The 7,787-nt window shown below is 48.6% G+C and overlaps 1 non-coding gene across 1 annotated transcript; it reads right to left on the minus strand.

The window, feature by feature from the left end:
* Window positions 1-311: 311 nt before the first annotated feature.
* On the minus strand, window positions 312-394 carry Trnal-cag (transfer RNA leucine (anticodon CAG)). Its single transcript has one exon. It is a non-coding gene; the product is annotated as a tRNA-Leu (tRNA).
* Window positions 395-7,787: the final 7,393 nt, after the last annotated feature.

Consider the following 7,787-nt stretch of genomic DNA (forward strand, 5'->3'; position numbering starts at 1 on the left):
AAAAAACCTAAAAGGTGCCAAATAAGATATTTACGAGCCTCGTAGTTTGCAGAAATGATAAAATATAAATGAAATTTCCTCGAAGATGGAAGATAAAGTGTGCTCAACAATATTTTGCGAAGAAAGTTGGGATGAGAGGACGAGACTGCACAATCTCCAGCGTTATGTAACCTTGATTTGGGTCACCGGCGAGTACACAAACCGTCGACAAAAATGATTTATCGTCGACTAACATCGATCGAGCTAGGCAGATAAGATCGGCGAGGCGTGACGACGCGAGAAATGTAATTATATGTATAAAAAAAAGTATTTGTCAGAAGTGGGATTCGAACCCACGCCCACAGTGTGGACTGCGACCTGAACGCAGCGCCTTAGACCGCTCGGCCATCCTGACACGTCGGTTCGCATGTCGAAAAGAAGAAAAATGAACAGAACACGGCGTTACTATGCCGAGAAACTGGTCTGCCGTACTAAATTTACCTACGAGCTAGGCGAAAATAGCTCCTCGAGATGCAGCCACGGAAGGTTTCGAGCAATCCGCCGACAAACGAGTTTTTTCCCCCACCCAATTATTTCGTGTCCAGCGGCACACGCCGTCGAAAATCGTTGCACCCGGCTTGAATTGCGACGGGGAACACTTCCGATGCACTCTTGCTGCTTTAAATGTTGCGGTAGGTCGGAATGTTCACCCCAAAACTCACCAATAACCGGGCGGCCCTCCACTCAAAAATCACAGAATATTTAAAATACAAAACATAAATATTCCAAAATATTTTTTATTTACTGCTTCATTGTCTAAAATTTATTATACCGCTTTTTCAAACCAGATTACACGTTGTTACAATTGTTGTGCAATGTCATTGTAGCGTGGCCTACCTCAATTTCTAGAGCTCTATCGAGCGGTACGAAATAATTTGGATTTCCCATAACTCAACAAGTGACAACGAGCGTTTTCGCCGGCGTACACCCAAAGAATGAATGGCAGATGCGTCGGCGATTGCTTATCTGTCCCGAAACCCTTATCAATCGTTCAACTCTGCAATAGCATGACCGGCGACAAACAGAAATGAGAGCTCGATCGATCGGGTGAACCGCGAAGCCGGACTTAATAAAATACATCAATCGTTGTCGACGGGGTGCGCGACACCCCGCGTTGAATGCCAAAAAGGGCTGCACCTCTTTGAAAAACGGGCCTGCCACGTATATTTTCATTGGATCCAGCTGGCCTAGCGCCACAGGGTGTCGATGCACCGAGACTTGGGTTTACTTTCGAATTTCGGAAATTTCATCGGCCGTCACCGTTATAACATTCTGTGAAATCACCAAACCGAGAAGTCCCGGACTTCCCCTTGTCTAGATGGCTCCCTAAAATTCCTATACATACGTACAAAATCGAGGTCCGTCGAACGTGTTCCTAGGCCCGACCAAGTCCGAACAAAATCGGTTTCGCAGTCGTTGCGCTAGTAGTCGCTCGCTAGACTCATGGAATTGCAGTTTCCGGTGCAGGGGACGACGCTATGCCCGCATTGAGCGTCGCTGCGTCTCAAGGCCGGACCGTCCGAGAGCTAAGGACGACGTTATGCTGCTACCCGTCCCCCCACGCCTCGCCCCTGATACCGCCGCACGCTCGTCCTCAGTTGTATGCATCTCCATGTTCGCCTCCGTGATCCCTCCTCTGTTCTCCTCTCTTTCTCCTCTCTCTATCTCTCTCTCTCTCTGTCTCTCTTGCCCTCTCCCCTCGCCCTCCATCGCGGCCCGGTGCGTTCTACTCGCCTCCCCGAACCCCTCCACTTCACCCTCCTCATCCCACTCTCTCTCTCTCTCTCTTTCTCTCTCCTCTTTCCCCTCCCTCGCTGTTTCTCTCTCACTCTGTAGCTCCAGGCTGCCAACCTCTTTCCCGCTCTAGCCTGAACGCAGCAGGCTCGGGCAGACTCTATTTGGAATAATCGCGAAAAATGATTCGACGCGATACATCATTCTCATCGATTTTTTTTTGTTATTTTCATTGCGGGGATACTGTACAGAAAGTAATTTCATTCCGCGATTGGACAACGTTCTGCGTTTGTCTGATTTTCGTTACTTTCAAGTATCGTTTGGTTAGCATTTTGTTTCCATAGAACGCGGACCGAATTAACCGTGCTATACGCACGAGGGTTGAAGGTATAATATTATGCGAGCAGTGCTCGTGCGCGACTCTCGCCTCGACTTTTGCCGTGCATTATAAACGCAGAACGCGGCGTCTCCTACGGCAGGAAACAATTTACCCGGTTCTGGTGTCCCGTGGGGCACTGAGGCGCGTTCAAAGGAGACTCGAAGATGGACTTTTACGTTCCCCGGATCGGGACCCCCTCTTTACGGCCCTGGATGGGTCGGTTCTTCAGGGATCACTGAGTATATGTATAACACTTGCGAACGATTGATACAATTTTCTTTGACGAAACGATGGGGTCATTGAAATGCAGGCGTGAGATGAATTTGAATTTGGCTTCGCATTTTTTGTGAATATCTTTAGTAGTCTTTCTTTAATAAAATATGTTAAAGCTGTTCAGTTTGAGAGAGTTTTGGGATATTAAGACTTTAATGAAATATTGTTGAGTGAACGTTGAAGCTATATGATGTTAGAAGAGCTTCATTGGGCATTGAAGCAGTTCTTTGTTCAAGATTCGCGACTCTACCGGAGCCGATCTAAATTTCAAAAGAGCGTGCTGCGACAGCAACGAGGAGGATCGAGAGCGGTTCTTGATTAAAAGGGAGCAAGATGTACCGGATATCTTGCCCGGAGGACTCCAGATGCCTCGCGAAAAAAAATGTGCTGCATCAGTCCAACATTCGAAGCCTATCAGGAGGCCTTGGATACACACATGGCTCTCGTCGTCCACCTGTTTCGCCGAAAACTAGACGAGGAAAGAACGAGAGCAACCTTGGCGGTCGATCTGGCCACCGGTGCTCCTCAATTATCCTACGGGAATCCTCGTTACCACTTCCGGGAAGCGGTTCAGGGTTCCCGTGTTGTATAACACTTGCAATCACAAAAGAAATCTGATGACCCAGCGAGACGAAAACAACTTTTCTGACGAGCGAGCGAGTGCCGTTTCAATTTTCGGAAACACTTTGGAAGTATGTGTTAGGTCAATGTTCATAGGTTAGAGCGGTGTGTGTTTTTGCCAATGAGAAGCGGCGAATGAGGCCGCGCCAGGAAATGAATTCGCAATGCTGAAAGCCCTTCAGCGAGCGTGTGCGGCAAGCGACGCGACGCGATGGACGCGGCCCGAGATTCTGCAGCGGTTTCTTTCATACCGTGGACTTCCGTTCTATGCGCGGAATGCGAGTATAGTAACCCAGTGACACGTAAGGAATCCTAACGAAGCGATGCCCTTACTTCCTACACGCCGATGACTCAGTCGAGCCGCGCGAAAACGATGCAAGCACTTCCATTATTCCTAGCGGACGAGCGCGCTTCGACCGGTGGCCAGCCGACCGCGAAAAAAGGAACCTGCCCGCCAGTTTATGCGACGTTTTCCCGTTTAGATATCAGTGACGAGCAACCTGCGGACCCCGAATTCGAAGTCTCAAACAATTCACGCTACACCGATCCCTTGAAATAAAATATTTCTACATATCATGCCTTCATCGGGAATTATAGCAATGTCCCGCAGCATCCATGCGTTCGCAGCCATTTCGCAGCGAGCACCAGGCGCGATGTTACCCTAATCTCAGCAATAACGGTCGTTCCGTTAGCATCATCGGGGAACTAGACTCTCTAGATTGTCCGTCTAGATCCTTTATTCGCGAGCAAATTGACTGCGCCGAGCACCACCATACAGAAATTCACAACTGCAGAGCGAGAGAAAGAGAAAGAGATAGGGGGAGAGAGAGAGAGAGCGAGCGAGAGAGAGAGAGAGAGAACGGTGTCTATCGCGTGTAGAGGAGGGTTTAAGGTGATCGCGAGTGCACCATAAATTTCACTTTCTTTCTGTGCAGGCGCAATTGCTCCCGAGGCATTACCATTTCTCCCGATGAATGGGAGAGTTATGCAAATCGCTCTACAACTTCGCCGCTGCTCTTCGACAGTTCTTCCGGCGATTCCGAACTACGATTCCACCTGACACGCCGATTAGCGTTATTACTGCGGACGTCTGACTTACCATATAACCTACATTCCATTTTGTTCAATTCTGCTAGAGCTTGCCTATGTTTAAATGCTTTCAAAAAATTCAACTGCTCCAGAACAGTGACAAATGACAGTTTAGGAAATAGGCGTTCGCGTCAAACAAGAATCGCCGCAAGGTGAACGGTTTTACGCAACAGGGTCGACCGCAGGCGAATTTTTCGCGAGGATCGACACCGATCTCGTTTCCGATCTTTTCCCCGGGAACTTCGATCATCCGAATCTCGAAAATTCGATTTCTTCGTTGTCCGAACGTCCACGTACCTCGGATTAATTTAGACAACCATAATACTAGCGTATTTAGAACCATCGGTCTACCGAAACGCAGACGTTGAAGGATAAGGAGCGGCCGCAAGACGAGAAAAGAGGAGGAGGAGGAGGAGGAGAAGAACGAGAGATGAGAGGAAGCGAGTGAAAGAGGATCGAGGGGAGGAGAGGGGACAATGTGTGCAACTGCAGTCCAAGGCCAGGCGATCGTGACTGGTTTAATGGCATTCGAGTCTCAGCCTCGAGTGCAATTATAATACGCTCGGGGAATGTGCATCCACCTTTGGTCCTCTAACATACACGCGGCTCCTATAAGCTCCTCCTGTCCTTTGCCTGTCCCCCGGGCCCCTACATGCGATCCCCTAACCGCGCGGGGTACGAGTTTAGAATTATTCGTCGCTAAACTCTACGGTTTGTTGAGCAACTCGAGAATTTGTCGAATCCCGATGACTCTCTCAGCTTGATGGATTACTGTGTTCGCTTAAAAATAATTCAGGTCAAAATGCCGCTAGAACCTACGAAGATCCTAAAATCCCTGTGTGTATATGGTGCTCGCCGAGTAAAATGTTATTCGATCGACAGTTAATCTCGCAGTTTGCGTTTCGAGCGCCAAACAAATGGATCTCGATCGAAGGGCCGAGCTAGATAAGCCGTAGATAAGATTACCCTGTCTATACCATACAGTTTTCTCAAAATCGACGGATTCCCCAGAATGTTTCTGTTTGCCGACGAATCGGTTGTATTCCTCAACAGATAATGCGTCCCATCGAACGAACGCACGATTATCTTCCCGGTCTATAGCTTCTTCGGGTAGTCTATAATTTATGCGATACAAACGAACTACGTATAATGATCACACTAGGTCGCCGATATGAAAAGCGGCCCGGGGCATAGTTACACACGAACTTAACGCGAACGGGACGTACGCTGATTCATTGTTTCTTTTCAAAGTGATTAATGGACTAGCGAAACGCCAGCAAATCCCCGCGACTTATCAACCCTAATGTATCGCGAAGGTCCCTTCGCACATCATCAATAATTCACGGGTCACCGGCACGGGACGAACTATCGTACGCGGGGATCCAATTAGCGTAATACGTCAAGAATCACAGAGACGTGTATATGTAGATTTATCTCGGTTTTTTTTTCCTTTCCGGCGAAATTCTGTGCACTCATCTGTCGAGTCATTCGGCACCATATGCCGCCGGTCATTTGCAACCTGGAGACAGCGGTCGAAGTGAAATTCATTCCTTCCTCTATCATCTATAATCGTTCGAGGAAACCGCGACGACGTTTTTCAATTCTTCTGAAGAATTCCGACGGAGGTGGCTAAAGAGTCTGGGGTTACTTCCATCTAGAGGTAGCTAGGAAATTTAGGTCAACCTACGCCAAATTCATTAAATTCATCCAATTAATTAGAGATCGTGGTTTTGGACGTGCATTGATAACACACGTGTAAATACTACATGTTTCACGCGCATTAACGCATCCCGTGTGCACGTGTATTTAAATACACACGTGAAACAGGGATCTCTACCAATTATGCATCATCACAAAGTTACGATTAACTTTTAAAAGCCTGATCACATAATGTTCCCTGAAAACACGAAAGTTTGAAAAATGAAGAATTGACGAGGCTGAGGAGCGGGAGCCAAGCACTCGAAATTCACGAAGTAGAACCTGTTCCCGTGGTCCCCGCAGCGCAGCGGGCCGAGGCTGTTTAGAATTCCGCAGCAGGGCAATAATTCCGGTTTCCCTTTTGCCAAACCGCACGCTAACTCCCGCCGTTTCTGCGAATCGTCCTATGCCTCTGCAATCAGCGAGCCACGATCTACCCGGCGCGGCGATCCACTCCTTTTCCCTTGCTCGCGGATCGAAAAGGATTAAGCCTGCGTATCTGCATTGCAAATCCGAGCGTCAAAGAGTTTCGTCGTGCCTCCGCGAGCCAGTTGCTTTTGCTACCGGGTGATCGACGGAGGGAGTCGATCCATATTCATCGTGATCATATTCGAACCCTGAACAGAATCCCACGCAACGAGCAGGCTCTTCTTCGTCAAAGATCCTGTTAGGGGATCCACTAATTACATAAATGGTTCTTCCGGGCTGTTCTTCAGGCTGTTCTTCGAGGTCTAAATTCAGGAAAAAATTCAAGTCCCTTCACCATCAGACCCTGAACAGTCCAGCGAGACAACCCAATCAGGATCCCCACTCTCGAAGATCCAAGCAGAGTCTCCGCTAATTAGCCAGCAGGATTGAAAAAATCTGTTCAAGATGTTCTTCAGGGTGTAGCTAAACTAGGCAGGGAAGTATTCAGGGTCGGAATAAACATCCTGAGAATCTATGAAGCGGAGACCGTCCAGCCGGGAATGTCCGATAGCCATCGAAGATCGGTATCTTCGTATTTGATAGGAATCGGAGGCTCGGCTGCCAATTAAGAGAACGAACGTTAGAAGTCCCGACGCGGCGTGGTGCGGCGGGGGTCTCTTCGGGGTTGGACTAGGACCCGGCGAATATATTAGAGGACATTTCTCGCAGATCGCAGCGGGCTCCGGAGAGAGGTACGAATTAAATCGAGGACAAGGCGGCTCGTTACAGAACTCGTGTATCCATGGCCGCGGTCTGACGCCGGGCGTCGCGTCGGTGCTGCGTGCGTGTACCGCACTGCGTTTCGAACTCGCGGTAGGACGCGGAACATCCCGCTGGTATTGATCAAGGAGTGGTAGCGGGTGTTCTTGAACCCCGGTGCTCTTGCTCCCACTTTACGACGTTCAGCAAAGCACCGCGTTCTCGGCCATTACATGTACCACTTCGAAGTCTCTGTGTGTACAGTCTATGGACAAGAAACGCGCTGGTACAAGGTCCACGGCTCATCCGACCTCTTCAGGATAGATAACTGCCGAAACAGTTTGCCGAGGCAACGTTCACTGCGACTCGAATAGACATCGCTTTAACTCCAGTCTGTTCGGTCTGGCCTATTCTACTGAATTCTTGGTAACTCGTAATCCCTGGTTCTTGAAGTCGTTCTTCGCGTAGACTAATGGTATGCAGAGGTTGACATAGTACTCTACGCTATAATAGTTTAAAACAACCTGTCAAGGATGCAATAGTATCTAGAGAAAGTCGAAATCGGAGGAAGTGGACGAATATCCACTTGTACGGTAAAAACTTGCGACACTCGCTCTTCGAGGCATTCGGGTGTCGATTGTCCTATCGGAAAACTGATACCGGCGACTCGTTAGCATTGCAGTAGCCAGAGAGTCGAGTGACACTGATATTCTCATGTGTCAGGTGGTGATCCACTGCTAGCAAATCTCTGTCCCAGTAAATTCAATGTCTGCGCGAAGGTGTTACT

The sequence above is a fragment of the Lasioglossum baleicum genome, chromosome 1 (genome assembly GCF_051020765.1).
Source record: "Lasioglossum baleicum chromosome 1, iyLasBale1, whole genome shotgun sequence".
Classification (NCBI taxonomy): domain Eukaryota; kingdom Metazoa; phylum Arthropoda; class Insecta; order Hymenoptera; family Halictidae; genus Lasioglossum; species Lasioglossum baleicum.